This window comes from Oryctolagus cuniculus, chromosome 17 (genome assembly GCF_051225735.1).
Source record: "Oryctolagus cuniculus isolate XC-2025 breed Fujian yellow rabbit chromosome 17, ASM5122573v1, whole genome shotgun sequence".
Classification (NCBI taxonomy): Eukaryota; Metazoa; Chordata; class Mammalia; order Lagomorpha; family Leporidae; genus Oryctolagus; species Oryctolagus cuniculus.
In genome coordinates this window covers 43,548,422-43,563,761 of record NC_142883.1, presented here as the reverse complement: position 1 = coordinate 43,563,761, position 15,340 = coordinate 43,548,422, and the positions used below count along the sequence as shown (strand labels likewise).

At 52.1% G+C, this 15,340-nt stretch overlaps 1 long non-coding RNA gene across 4 annotated transcripts; it reads left to right on the top strand.

The window, feature by feature from the left end:
• The first annotated feature begins 1,772 nt into the window (after positions 1-1,772).
• On the top strand, positions 1,773-8,789 carry LOC127484363 (uncharacterized). 4 transcript variants are annotated; one of them, XR_016224130.1, is made up of 5 exons: positions 3,826-4,799; positions 7,154-7,268; positions 7,424-7,498; positions 8,174-8,324; positions 8,442-8,789. It is a non-coding gene; the product is annotated as an uncharacterized LOC127484363 (long non-coding RNA). The 4 variants fall into 4 exon arrangements; XR_016224128.1 differs by having other exon boundaries at positions 8,174-8,789; XR_016224131.1 differs by lacking the exons at positions 3,826-4,799; positions 7,154-7,268 and adding an exon at positions 1,773-3,817 and having other exon boundaries at positions 8,174-8,789.
• The last annotated feature ends 6,551 nt before the right edge of the window (positions 8,790-15,340 follow it).

The window sequence follows — 15,340 nt, the reverse complement described above, 5'->3', positions numbered from 1 at the left end:
TTGGTCTCTTCTTGGGACAAGAAGTGTCCCCACGCCTCACCGAGGCGGGGACGCTCAGGGAGGAGCTGGGCAAGCTGGACACGGGGAGGACACACATAAGCTGGAGGAAGCAGGTGCCCATGTGGCGGTGGGGGGCTGCCCTCTGGAGCAGGGACAGCAGCACTTACGTCCACTAGGGCCCCCGCCTGCCTCTTTCCTGGACGCTGGAGTCTCTGAGACTGAGGAGGCAGCAGAGGAAAGAACGGAGCGGGGGGATACGAGGGGAGGATGCTGCATGCATCCTATCCCTGCTTGGCCCCAGCCCCCTCCCAGCCCGGCGTGCGCCCTTGGTTAATCATCCAGCCTGCCAGGTGGAAACCTCCCGGGGAGCTGTTGCAAACCCAGAACGCCCAGACCTCACCCCAGACCAATTAAACTAGAACCCCCTGGGAGTGGGCCCCGGGTTTGTATTTTCTTTTCAAATTCTCAGCTGACTCCAATGTGCAGCCAGGGTTAAAAATACCGAATCGTCTAGGGGAAGGCTGCTTCAGTGTCTCAGGAATCGCAGGGTTGAGTGATGGGTCCCAGCAGCGCCATCGGTTCAGGTTGCCGGCGTTGGTGCTGGGGAGCAGAGCCTTAGGGAATGACTGACGCCTGCATCCACCATGCGCAGAGCCCCGGCTGGATGCTGGAGGGAGGCAGCCGTAACCACAGCAACATCCTCGACCACGTCCATCAGGTGCCTGTCGTGGGCCAGGCGCTTCGCAGACATCGCTAATCCTTACATTCACAAGATCCTCAGCCCCACTTTATTTTCAAAAATAGTTGTTTATTTGAAAAGCAGAGAGACAGAGATAGGTGGGGAGGGATCTTTAATCTGCTGGTTCACTCCCTGATTGCCCGAAACAGCCAGGGCTAGGCCAGACTGAAGCCAGGAGCCTAGAACTCCATCCTGGTTTCCCACATGGGTGGCAGGGACCCAAGTACTTGAGCCAGCACCTGCTGTCTCCCATGGTGCACATCAGCAGGAAGCTGGGATCGGAAGCAGAGCCAGGCACTTCCACGGGGGATGCAGGCCTCCAAAGTGGTGCTCTACCTGCTGTGCTAAAGCCTGCCCCATCACTCCAGCGTTGCAGATGAAAGATGCATACAGCAGGCCCCAACGCTCTACATATTCACCCTGCTGGCCGCGAACATCTGTGGAGCTTGGTTTGCTTGTTTTCCCGACATAAGAGCAGGCTGGACCATGCACAGACTAAGCCAGAAATATCTCCCACCGAAGACGGAGGCAGAGCTGGCATAAATGTCCTAGTTTTTCGCCTGCTGGCTGGGACAGCCCTGAGAGGACCTTCTAGTCAGATGACCCCAATCTTGGCTGCACATTAGATCTCCTGTGGAACCTAAGAAAAATCTCGAGGACCAGACCACATCCCAGGCCAAATGCTTCTGACTCTCTGTGGATAGGACTCAGGCACCCACAGTTTTTATGGCTCCCAGGCAATGGTAGTGGGCAGCCAGGTTAGACACCATTTCTTCCATTGTGTCCCAAGGTCACCCAGTAGGATTGAACTTCAGTTACCGTCATGGTAACTTTGTTTAGTGTAACCTATTTGGGTTTCTTTCCTGTCTGTCTTGCTCCCCGTCCCTCTCCCCCACATGTTGCCCACTGGTATTTCCTAGATCCACCTCCCAATAAGCCTCTGATCCTGATGTTAAGGTCAAGGTCTGCTTCTCGGGGACTCACAGGCAGTCAGGATCTGAAAGATGAAGTGCCTTGCTGAAGGCCTCCTGTGGGGAGCAACTGGGAGCAACTCGGACTAGACTAAGTTACTGGAATTAAGACTTATTCTATGCATCTGCTCTCCCACAATATGGCGCTGGGAGAGGAGGCAACAGCTTCTACCCAGCTGCCTCTCACCAACTTGACAAGCTGCAGGACCTGTTCCTGATTGGAGGAGAGCAGCGTACTCGGCGTGTGGGTAGCAGAGTTAGGATTGGCGGAGGAGGACTATAAAGGAGGAGAGAGACGGCATGCACCAGGAACATCTAAGGGGAACACCTGAGGAACATCTGAGCAGCCCCCGAGAGAGCCGACCGGTGGTGTGCTGCTCCCCTGAGGAAGTGGGGAAAGTGGCCAGGGGGAACCGCCCTTCCATGGAGGTGGAAGGGACAGTAGCCAACCCGGGAAGAACCAGCAGCAAACCCGGGGAGGGCCGAGCAGACGAAAGAACAACGCAGAATCCTGTGTCGTTCCTCCACGAAGAGGGGGTGCGACATAATGGTGCCGTGACTCGGATATGAAGCCTAGGCAGGGTTTAGTGTCGTTCCTCCATGAAGAAGGGGAGCGACATAATGGTGCCGTGACTCGGATATGAAGCCTAGGCAGGACTTAGTGTCGTTCCTCCACGAAGACGGGGAGCGACAGCCTCCCAGCCGGGACGTGGCAGGACTCACATGTGAGTTCCTGCTGCCCGGGGACCCTGTGGTGTGATGGAAGAGATGGGTACCCAGAAAACCCCAAGAGCAGACAAAAGGAAATGAAAGGTCAAGTGCATCTTCAAACAAGTGCCAGAGATGCATTTAAAACACCAACCCAGGGGCAGGTGTTCAGCCAAACGATTAAGACCCCTTGTCCCATAGCTGAGTACCCAGCTTTGATACCCGCCTCTGGCTCCTGGCTCCAGTTCCCTGCCAGGGCAGAGCCTGCGAGGCAGCAGCGATGGCTCAAGAAGTTGGGTCCCTGCCGCCTGTACGGGAGACCTGGATTGAGGTTTAGCCCAACCCAGCCCTGGGCCCTCAGGGACATGGCGTGCATGAACCAGCAGATGGGAGTTCTTGGTTTCTCATCCTATGGGTTTTTCTCACTCTGCCTCTTAATTTAAAAAACAAAACCTAAAACACCTAACCCTGCACTTCCATGGGGGTGGGAGTTGGGAAAGTCTTCACGCAATCGGAATCACTTATGCCAGACAAAGGAGTGGATTTCTCCAAGTGGCCCAGCTTTGGCCAGCAGGATCAGAGGCTCCGAGACACAGCCCAGAGCACATTTGGATGATTGAACGCTCAGCTGGGAGGTGATGTGGGGCTCAGGGGGCCCCAGAAGATCAGGACATCGCTCCGGTCTCCCAGCCACTGGCATCCTCCCTCGGCGCCCCACCTTGGACATTCTTCTAAGGCATGGCTGGGTGAGAATCTCCTCTCTGGACTCTTTCCCAGGCTGTGAGGCCAAGGGGTCAAGCCAGAACTGATACGGGTGGGAAGGGGAGGAAGAGCTAGACCAGGGCCTGCTGGTGAACCTGGGCTGTCTGTGAGGGACAGCCATCCCACCGGGACAAAGCAGCAGGCACTGGGGATCTGCCCCATCTGCCCTCTGCTCGCTCACTCACCGCCTGGCACCCTGCTGCTCATCACATGCGCCCTCTCACGGCCCCTAGGCCAAGTCTGTTCCTGCTGCAGAGTCTGGAGTGAGCCACGCTCCCTGACTCGAGAGCTCTTTCTTCAGGTCTCAGAGTGGGCTCACCAATTAGAATCCTGCTCAAACGTCACCTCCTCGGAGAGGCCCTCCTGGGCTACCTCCCCCTTCCCTTGTCTCCTCCTGCAAGTCCCTCTCACGTTACATCATTGTCTTCTATTGCACACAACACACCTGAAATTCATCTTGGGTATATTTCTGCGTCCCTCCTTATCCCACCCAGTTCTCCCTTCCGGGCTGCCTAAGTATGGGCAGGACACCCTGTCTCGGTCATGTGCCTGTCTCCTGGGCTCCTACAGCCGTGAATGATTGAACTGGGCATTCCAGGAGCGGTGCGACGGGGGCTGCTGACAGGAGGGGGCCTGGGTGAGTTCCTGGGTCTGCGAGGCGGGCTGAGCTGTCTTTGTGCCGTCACACGGTGTGGGTGGTGATGAGCCTGTGCAGGCGGCCAGGCTGGTCTTTTAAGTGAGCAGTTCCTAACAGGGACTGATCGATATGTATAGAGGCAGCTAAATTGGGTTAAGACCCATCTCTTCCGGTGGGTGTCATGCCACAGATGGCTTCACAGTAGCAGTCCAAGGTCAAGAGCACAGCTCCCACCCCACTCTGTCCCCTACTAGTCCCAAGAGGCCCCTCCTCACTGCCCAGGAAGCCCACACATGCACGCTCCCGGCCACTTCTCTGCGTCTGCCCCCTCCCCTCTCATCCCCCACACCAGCAGGTCTTTTTCTTCCGCATTTTATTTCGTGCCCAAGGTCTGAAGTGGTCACGCACACACTGACATTTAAAGACCCAGAGGAGAAATCAATCAGTGTAGTCTGTCCTTCAGCGCCTCGGGAATGCACGTGGGCGAGCCGGGCCCGTCTGGCGCACATCCTATCGATCTGTAATGGTAGCCTCGGGCTGCTGAAACTGCAAGTGGGACCAGTTTTGGTAACAACAGGAGGCAGTGTAGCAGAATGGCCAGCCACCTCGGGAGCCAGAGACACCCCGGACTTGAATCTGTCATTTGCTGGCTGGGCAAGTGACCCCAGAGCCACTTGCTCAACCTCTCTGAGTCCCACGTAGTGGAGGATGACTGTAGCCTCTCCGCCTTGCACCGCAGTGGTGACAGATGAGTTAATGACACACAGCTGGAGCAGGACACCTGCTACCTGGTGCTCTATCTGTGTGAGCCAGGGCAATGGTCTTTCAGGTGGGGATCGTTAGGAGGATGAAATGAAACGACTCACTTAGCCCAAGATAAGGGCGCCCAGAAATAACAGCCATCATTAGGAGCAAATGAAGATTGGATTGCGGAATCCAGGAAATGCCCGACTTTTCGGGAGCCGGCTCTCAAGCAGGCGAGGTGAGGCCGCCATGAGGGTTGCCTAGAGGTCAGCCAGTGAGAAGCTTTGTCCCAAGCCGCTTGTCCAGTCTGCAGCAGAACGGAAGACCATCTGGGCCCGGGCGAGGCGAGGGCGGGGGGGAGTGTCACGGGTCCTCATGTGACACCCCGAGCCTGATTATTGAGCCGTGGGAGGTAGAAATCTGAGCTGAGGGCTCAGAGTCTCAGATACAATGTCCTTTTTATATCTCTCCTGTGCGGGGGCCCGCCCCTGGTCATATGCCTGTGTGGATGGAGGGCAAAGGGGCTGGGGGCTGGGAGGGAAAGGATTAAGAATTACCCAAGTCCCGTAAGCACGACCAGAGCCAGCCCTCAGGAGTGGGGCGTGACTACAGAAGAGGGGCTCGTGCCCCGGAAACACAGCGCTGGCGGGCGGCAGAGGGAAAAGCGGTGACTGAGCTCGGGCTGCGAGGTCTCCAGGCGCTGGGTGGAGCAGAAGTGATGCGTCGGAGGTGGGAGCCACAGCGGGGCAGCAGGAGCCAGGAGTTGAAGCCAGCTTTGGGAATTTTGGAGCCTGCATTCCCCACGGATGGTGCAGTACCCCGAAGGGGCAGGGACAAAACAGAAAATCTGCCAGGGCTTCCCCAGGCTTCTGCAAGGGCAGGGTTCCCTGTACTGGGGAGACGCCAGTCATCAGGGCACTAGGGCCAAGGCTGCGGGGCCCTGGGTTGGTGGGCTCCGCCTCCAGATGCTCCGCCCTCATATACCCCGCCCCCTGGGTTCTCCCTCTGTGGTCATCTTCAGGTTACAGTTTAGTTCCTAGGGACCTAGCTAGCAGGAAGTCCACATACTGTTTTGAGCACCAGTTTTCCGGTGTCTAGTAGTGGAATTGCCAGATCATATGGTAATTCTATGTTTAACTTTTTTTTTTTAAGATTTATTTTATTTATTTGAAAGGCAGAGTTACAGGGTGGGGGAGGGGGAGACAGAGAGGTCTCCCATCCTCTAGTTCACTCCCCAAATGTCTCCAACAGCTGCGGGTAGGCCAAGCTAAAGCTGGGAGCCAGGAACTTACTCCAGGTCTCCCATGTGGGTGCAGGGGCCCAAGCACTTGGACCATCTTCTGTTGCTTTCCTAGGTGCATTAGAGAGCTGGCTCGGAGATGGAGAAGCCGGGACTCGAACCGGCGCCCACAGGGGATGCCGGCGCTGCAGGTGGCTGCTTAGGCCACTAAGCCACAACGCCAGCCCCTTATGTTTAACTTTCTGAGCACCACCACCCTGTTTCCATGGTTGCTGAACGTGTTTACATTCTAGTTAAGACAATTTCAAAGATTCCAAAGGTACTGTGTGCAAACAAAGAGAAAATTAAAGACTTAAACATGTATTCTATAAATTGGAAAACCAGGATCACGTCCCTAAAGAGCAAGGGGGGCCTTGGGGTGCAGCCTGGCAGGGCCCCGGCTCCCCGCTGTGCATCAGCACAAAGAGCGGGGCTAGCTGCCCCCTCCTCTGGCCGCCTCTCTCCTGCCCTTCACACACACAGCGGCTTGTAACTTATTGTTGCTGACTTTGAAAGGGCGCTTTCAGCACCGTGGCAGGGCTGTCAGTGGGTAGGAGTTACAGCCCTGGCTGCTGCTATCTGTGTCTGTCGTCTGGCTGGCTGGTTTGTGACTGCCTGTGCTTCCCAGGGAATTCATCCCCTAAGTGTGGATGGCAAATGACGAAAACCTGCCACATAAATAAGCAGGCAGGCAGAGCTGCACCGACAGCCTCTGGAGGGAATCAGCTTGCTTCTGTGTCCCCTACTCAAGGCCCCCAAGCCCCAGGGCCATCCTCCCACGGGGAAAAAGCCAGGCTTTTGCTCCCTTCCTCCCTCGTCCAGGGAACACGTAGGAGCATCTCGTCCAGGCAGCAGGTTTGGATGTTTTTAGGTGAGTTACACCTAAAAAGCCTTGTGATCTGAAGACGCTGCTGTCCTCAGTTCAAAACGAGGAAGTGGAGACTCCGAGAGACTAAGGAATTCCGCATAGTCACCTGGTCACGGAGCAGGGGAGCCGGGGCATGAAGCTGGGTTCTCTAGGTCCTAGATTCTCTAGAATTCCCTTTCTCTTCCTTTTTGGGCTCCCTTTCTCCTTTCGTCATGCCTCCCTCCTGCCCCCCGCCCTGCAGGCACTCCTGCGACACGAGAAGTGGTGATGACCCAAGTGGGACTGTCCACGTGAGCTCAACCACACGGATGGGCCAGGGAGTGCGTCTAGAAAGTGCTTTCCTGCACGGGCTGTGAGGTTCAGGGGTGGGGTGCCCAGCCAGGCATCAGGTCCTGAGGCACTTGTCCAGCCGGAAGACCAGCTGTCCTTAAAACATGCTCTCCAGGCGCAGGCAAGACAGTGCTGGGACACGCGCACCCCCCATCGGAGTATCTGGGTTCCACACCTCACTGTGTTCCTGATGCCAGCATCCTGTGAGTGCTCGTGCTGGGAGGCAGCAGGTGATGTCTTGAGTACTTGTGTTCCTACTACCCTTCTCCTGGCTGCACTCTGGCCTGGCAGCAGCTTTTGGAGGCATTTGGAGAGTAAGCCACTAAATGGAATCACTTTCTCCCCCCCCCCCCTCTCTTTGCCTCTCCGGTAAATAAATAAATAGAAGACACTCAAGACATGCACACACCCACTTCGTGTGCATGCAGCACCCAGACCATCTGAGGTCTCGCATGTTCAGGTAAGTTTGTGCTTAACGTTACAATGTCAATGCGGACTGGGAGGTGAGTGTGTGTTTTGGTGGAAGCATTTATTTTTACTAGCTGTGTAAGTCACACCAAGATTGCATTTACAGCATCATTAAGGCTCTGAAGGGGTCACTTCAATGTTTGACTTAGACTTTGCAGTGTAACCTCAAAAGCAGAAGGGTGATACCCTGGGCCCCACCTCCCTGCTCCCACTCCACCCCACATCCCCACAGATCTGCATTTCATTTGCTTTTGAAATTGAGTACCTGGCATCTCTCTCTCTTTTAAAATACATTTTTACCTATTTGCTTATTTGTTTGAAATGCAGAGAGACAGAGACAGATCACCCATCCAGGGGTGCATTCTCCCAAATGACTGCAAACCCACAGCTGGCCCAGGCTGATGCCAAGAGCTGGGAACTCTGTCCAGGTCTCCCATGTGGGTGGCAGAGGCCCAAACACTTGAGCCATCACCTGCTGCCTCCCAAGGTACGCATGAACAGGAAGCTGGAACTCGGAGTGAAGCCAAGACTCAAAGCCAGTAACTCAGATAGGGAATGCAGGCAGATGTCTCTGCCACTGTGCCAAATGCTCACCCTGTGTCTACACTTGAAAATGAAGTTACAGGCGGCAAAGGAGCACACTCTACTATCTTTGTTTTCCTGCCAGGCTCTCCTTGGGGACTACAGTTCAAGATTTGGAGTCCAGAGACCCACAGTCGACACTGTTTCTACCACTGCACCCTTCACTTGGACAATGTTGGAGACAAATGTTAGCTGTTAAAGAGTGGGAGTCGGGGGCCGGTGCTGTGGCACAGCAGGTAAAGCTGCCACCTGTGGGCTGGCGCTGTGGCACAGCAGGTTAATACCCTGGCCTGAAGCACCGGCATCTCATATGACCGCCAGTTCGAGACCTGGCTGCTCCACTTCTTATCTAGCTCTCTGCTGTGGCCTGGGAAAGCAGTACAAGATGGCTCAAGTCCTTGGGCCCCTGCACCCACGTGGGAGACCTGGAAGAAACTCCTGGCTCCTGACTTCGGATCGGCACAGCACCAGCCGTTACGGCCAACTGGGGAGTGAACCATCAGATGGAAGATCTCTCTCTCTGTCTGTCTCTCCTCAGTATAACTCTGCCTTTCAAATAAATAAATAAATCTTTAAAAAAAAAAAAAAACCTGCCACCTGCATGCCATGTGGGCGCTGGTCTGTGGCCTTCTGATCCAGCTCCCTGCTAATGGCCTGGGAAAAGCAGCAGCAGATGGCCCAAGTGCTTGGGTTCTTGCACCCCCATGGAACACCCGGATGAAGCTCCTGACTAATGACCTCAGCCTGGCTCAGCATTGGCCATTGCAGCCATCTGGGGAGTGAACCAGAAGATATAAGAGATATAAGATTGATCTCTCTCTCTCTCTCTTTCTCTCTCTCCTTCTCTCTCTGAAACTCTGACTTTCAAATAAATAGATAAATCTTAGGAAAAAAAAAACCAGAATGGGAATGGTTGTAGCACTGCTTTAGCTATGAAATGTGACGTTACCGTCACAGGGTAGTGGGTGGAGCCACATGTGCAGTGAAGTCTACAGCTCACCTGACTCCCGCTGATACCGCAACACTGCTGCTGAGTTTGGGGCTGAGACAAACCAGCGACCACGGTACCGAGGTCTCTGTGCTTCCCGCTGGGGAACTTGAAACAACAGAAACCTCTGGTGATCCTGGAGGCTAGAAGTCCGTGATGAAGCCGTCAGCCCACCTGGCTCCTGCAGCTGCCGCGTCCCCGGCTGGCATTCCTCAGCCTGTCTCTGCCTCTGTCTTCCCTCCATGTCCCTTTGTCTCAAATCTGTACTTTCTCTTATTGGGACCCTGGTCCTCAGATTGAGGGTCCACTCTAAATCCAGGTAATCTCATCTTGAGACATCCTTACCTTAATCACATCTGCAGAGACTATTTCCAAATAAGGTCACGTTCACAGAAACAGGAGTAAGGACTTGGAAATATCTTAAAAAAAAAAAAAAAGATTTATTTTATTTATTTGAAAGGCAGAGTGACAGAAAGAGAGGGAGAGATCTTCCATCCACTGGTTCACTCTCCAGATGTCTGCAAATGGCCAGGGCTGGGCCAGGCTGAAGCCAGGAGCCAGGAGCTTCTTCTGGGTCTCCCACGTGGGTGCAGGGGCCCAAGCACTTGGGCCATCTTCTGCTGCTTTCCCAGGTGCATTAGCAGGGAGCTGCATAGTAAGTGGAGCAGCAGGGATGAACCAGTGCTCAGATATATATGGGCTGCTGTTGTCCCAGGCAGCAGCTTAACCTGCTGTGCCACTCTGCTGGCCTCCGAACTATCTTTTTAGGGATATGGGGACACAATTCCTCCCACACAGGAAGAAAATGTAAAACTGTTTCAAGGAAGTGGGCAACAGTTGATGCAGGAATGAGTATCTGAATCCGACTGGTGAGGGCGAGAGGTCAGGCTGAGGCTGGGGTATGGCCTGGCTTGCACACGGCCTTGCCATCTGTGGGGTTTCTGTGGGCACAGTGAACCAGGCACCACTTGTGCCAGGCAAGAACAGGAGTCAGAAACATGGTGCCAGTTGGTAGCAGGTTTTTGCCAGTGACATTGTTAAGAGTGTGGCCTCTGGAGTCACGCTGCCTGGGTTCAAAGCCAGACTGGGATTCTGGGCAAAGCACTTAGTGCCTAACTAGGTGATGTTCTTTCGACGCGGAGCCTGAGACAGGTTGCACCGCCCTCGGTTGGTGGAGGGAGTACTCAGGAGAAAAGGGACGAACCGAGCTCAGTTACAATAACCCCAGCTAGAGCCGAGCTGTGCCCGAGCCCACGGAGAGCACCCTGGCCGAGGTCTGGCGCAGCTGGGGGTGGGCGGGTGTGTGTGACATCCTAGGTGAGACCACTCTCGTTCGGTCACGGGAAAGTTGGGCAGCTGTGACTCGCACCCAGCACAGCACCTGGGGGATGGGTGACCACAGGCAAGAAAGTTAAAGCCCACTTTAACTTTGTATCTGTCGCTCCCCGTCTTCGTGGAGGAACGACACAGGACCCTGCGCTGTTCTTTCGTCTGCTCGGCCCTCCCCGGGTTTGCTGCTGGTTCTTCCCGGGTTGGCTACTGTCCCTTCCACCTCCGTGGAGGGGCGGTTCCCCCTGCCACATTCCCCACTTCCGCGGGGGAGCGGCACACCGCCGGCCGGCTCTCTCGGGGGCTGCACAGGTGTTCCTTCAGATAGATGTTCCCCTTAGATGTTCCTGGTGCATGCCGTCTCTCTCCTCCTTTATAGTCCTCCTCCGCCAATCCCAACTCTGCTACCCACACGCCGAGTACGCTGCTCTCCTCCAATCAGGAGCAGGTCCTGCAGCTTGTCAAGTTGGTGAGAGGCAGCTGGGTAGAAGCTGTTGCCTCCTCTCCCAGCGCCATATTGTGGGAGAGCAGATGCATAGAATAAGTCTTAATTCCAGTAACTCAGTCCAGTCCGGGTTGCTCCCCACAGTATCCTTGCGTTTCTTCATCCCCAGGTGCAGCTCATCATGGGAACTGTTCATAGGATTGCTAGGAGGTGTGTAAGTAAGCTAATCCGCCTGAAGCCCGCCACCGACACACACTGAGTGCATCTTACCTGCCATTAGTGTGCTGTCTAGGGCTGAGTAATAACTCGTCCCCAGAGTTAGCAACTTAGCACAATAAACGTGTTACACAGCCAGTTTCTGAGGGTTAGGGACGGGGCAGGGGGGCTTGCGGGGGGCGGTTTAGGGTCTCTCCTGCGGTTGCAGTGAGAGGTCAGCAGGGGCTGTGGGTGATGGGAGGCTGGACCGGGGCCAGGGGCTTTGCTTCTCAGAAGTGTTGTGCCCATGGCTGTCAGCAGGAGGTCTTACTTCCTCACTACAGGAACCTCCAGAGGGTGCCTGTGGGTCCTCAGGACGTGGCAGCCAGCAGTCCCCTAGGGGGTGAAAGGAGCCAAGAGCCACCATAAAAAAAAAAAAAAAATGGGGCTCCTGAGACAAACCGTTCCAGAGACGGCCTTGGGAAATGGGGAGTAAACCGGTTCACAGAGAAAGCAGTCAGCTACTAACCAGAGATACACAGAACACCTGCCTTGTAGATAAGCCCCTTCCCTACGCTTGCTCAAGGTTAACAAAGAAAGCTGCAAGGCCCGTAGCAACCTATTCCTGTCTCCTAAAAACCCCCTCCCTCTAATGTATCCCTTTGACCTAGTACTTTTCCACCGACATTAGCACTTCAGACTGCCATACAAGGCCCGCTACTGAAAATTATCCAATGAACTTACGCCAGCCTATAATATGTTAATTTTGTGGTTTTGCCCTTTAAAAGCTGTGTAAGATAGCTGCTCGGGGCTCCTCTCACTTGCTTGCTGCTTGCAGCAGTAGGGGGCCCATTTGTACAAATGAAATAAATTACCTCCTGTTCTATTGCATCGTCTGGTCCGGAGTCTGTGTTTCTGGGGTCGTCACAAGAGGACACCGCTTTTGGGGTCCTACATATGGGGGCTCGTCCGGGATTTGGGGGACCCCAGACTCCCACACTCCATCGGCCAGACGGAGGTAAGTTTGCTTATTTGTGTATTGTTGTAACTGTGGTTTGTACTGTTTGTCCTTGTCTGCCAGGACGACGTGGAATCCGTCCTGGGGCGCCTGTACAGGCTCAGTACTGACTGGACCAAAGGGGAAGACAGACGTGTCGTGAGGCCCCTGGTCCAACCCTGGAGGACGCTCCAGTGGTGGTCTGGGAAGGAGGGAAAGAGAGTGTTTCCCTTCTTCAAAGGGAGAGCCTGGCCAAACGGCCGCTCCCTTCTGAAATTCTGGTTTTGGTTTTGTCTCGGTCTGTTGCTGCGCGGCTTGTGATTTCAGACGTGTCCTGAGACCCCTGGTTCAACCCTGGAGAACGCTCCGGTGGTGGTCTGGGAAGGAGGGAAAGAGGGAATTTCCTTTCTTCCAGGGGAGAGCCTGGCTAGACTGCCGCTCCCTTCTGATAGTTTCGGTTTTGTCTCGGTCTGTTGCCGCGCGGCTTGTGATTTGTGTTCTGTGTGTCACTGTTTTTGTTGTCCTTTATCTCTTACTGTCTCCCCCATCTGTTTTTATTGTTGTGTTTGATTGCTAGATGTATACTTGTATGAAAAATGTGGATTGTATTCTTATAATGTGTTAATTATGTCTACCTCTCAATGCAACTCTAGGGCCAAATGTAAGGACAAATTTTTGGGCTGGAGAGGCTTGTACCTAGATTTGGCTCTGGTAACCAAGAAACTTTGCTGCCGAATGACCTTCTCCTGCTCCTTGGGAGCCTGGCCAGTTCCTGGGGAGGAGGATAAAGGAATGTTTTCTGATAAACAGGTGGGCATGCTTCATGTCTCGGCTCTCTGGCCAAGACCCGAGATGGGACGCACTGCTTGCCTAAAATCTTGGCAATGAGCCACCCTTGTCCTTGGAGGCTTTAGGGGGGAGCCGGAGCAAGCCTCTGTTGCTGCTGTTTCATCCTGGGGGAACACGCAGTCAAGCTGAATGTTAAATGTGCCCGTAATGATTACATGATCAATTGGCTACTGTGATTGAGGTGTTCTGTGACAGTCCCTTTAATGAAAAATTAACAAAATGGATTAATAACAGGACATTCAGGACCTGACGCTCTGCTTGGTATGTCATTACAAAAATCATCAAGGAGGGCTATCCCTGATAAATGAGGGTGCTATAAATGTGGGCAACAGGGACATGTACAAAAATTGTCCAGAAGTCAAAAATCAAAATAAGGCTCTTCCTGGGATTTGCTTCCAGTGCTAAAGGGGAAGGCATTGGGCCAATAAATGTCACTCCAAAACTGATAAAGAAGGTAATTCATTAAAAAACAGAGTTCAGGAAACTGGAAGCGGGGCCAGCCTCAGGCCCTCCCTACAGGGATCAGTGGACCATCTTGCTATAGTATCATTAAAGCAATGGAGCCATGTTTATTGCAACATTCTGTTAATCTATGCTCCTTTACCATCTTTCCTGTAAATAATTTTAGTGTGCACTACAAGGCTTGCAGCGTATTTCTTGCAGATTAAAAGTAACTAAGTCTGTGCACAGCAGACAGCTAAAAAGTAATTTACTGTCACAAATTGGCGTAGTTGGCAGGATCTGCAAGTATGCAAAGCAATGCCTTTCTTTAAAAGAAAAACTGAAGTTGCATGTGTAACCTGTGATGTTCCTGGCTAAAAAGACCTTCAGTTCGCCTCTTTGGTGAAGGAATGGGCTCTCTGCTCAGAATCGAGTGAGAATTGGGATGGCAAGTTACGGAGTGCACAGCCTCCACAAGTTATTGAGGTTTTGCTATCAGTGCCGGTAGAAAAGGGGGATAAACTATAGGCTTTGGGGAGGTGAGAATGGATTTTGTTATCTGCATACTGATGCATGTGTAAGCAATTAGAAAAAACAATATAAGATAAATGTAAATTAAAAAAAAAAATGCTGCCCTTTGGAGTCAAACTGCTAGATAGTGGTAAAAAAATTATATCAAGCTCCTGTACTGCTGCCAGGGCCAACTAAGGTTATTCAGTGTAAACAACACAGAATTCCAGGTGGATATGAGAAAAAATCTAAAACAGTAAAAAAAATTATCTTAGTGCTGGAGTGATGATTCCCATAATCACTAAAAGGAATTATCTAATTTGGCATGTTAAGAAATCAGATGAAACCTGAAAAATGACTGTGAATTACAGGGAATTAAACAAAGTTACTCTCCCATTGACTGCTACAGTCCCAGATACCATCATTTTAATGTAAAAGGTCACAAACATAAAAGCGTGTTCTTGATAAGGAAAGTTAAAAAAAAAAGAAATACTTTTAAAAGGATATGATTTGTAAAAATTGTTTATCTTAATGGCTGGTTTATACTGGAATGAAAAAAAGGGGGGGAGAGAAAAGAAAGGTTTGAGCAAGTTACAGAAGGTGTGAGAAAGTCGCAAAATGTTATGGAAAGAAGAAATCTTTGGTTATTTTCTTTGACATAAAATCAAAATCTGATCCTCTGTTAAAGCAATGAGTTAAAGTAATCTATTATGTTCTCTTGATGTCTCTGTTAAATTCTAACTGCTTAAAAACAGCTGTAAAAAGAGCAGTGGTGAAATGGAGGGATCCTATCACCAATCAATGGAATGGACCTGATCCAGTACTGGTATGGGACAAGGGCTCCTAAGGGATGGGTTTTTCCATGTAACCAACATGCCTTTCTGCAATTGCTCCCTGGGCCGTGTGGCCCTGATGCTAACATCTGTATTTACAGCAGCGGATAGAGCACGTCAGTGGCGTGCTTTACCTGAAGACTACAATAACAACGTCATCCTAATAGGAGAGGACACTGCCCTTGCCATGGCTGCATCAGTAGTAAGTGTTCCTGGACTGGCTTTTGGAAATAATCGTGGACTATAAAGGCTTACATGTTTGGTGACCAAAGCAATCAATCTTACTGCTACTGTGCTATCCAATATAGCCAAAGAATTGGATCAAGTTCACTCAGGAGTGCTTTTAAGCCATGCAGCTAACAATTACTTGCTGTTAAAAAGATCATTTAAGTTGTAAACCTGTACCTGGGGGATATTACTTTAACATTACTAACAATGTGCCATATATAGAGTCTGTTATTGATAAGAGTAAAATACAACATATGTTTATTACTAACCCACTATTCATTTGAAGGGTTTCAATGGATTCATTGGTTATTAATGTTGGCTGGACTGCTACTGCTTTTCCCACTTTGTATGGGATGTCTTCCGTGTGTTCTGCATTTTATGCTGACTTCCCTATAGTATGAATAGACTGAAATTCATCATTTAAAACTTCGTACCAA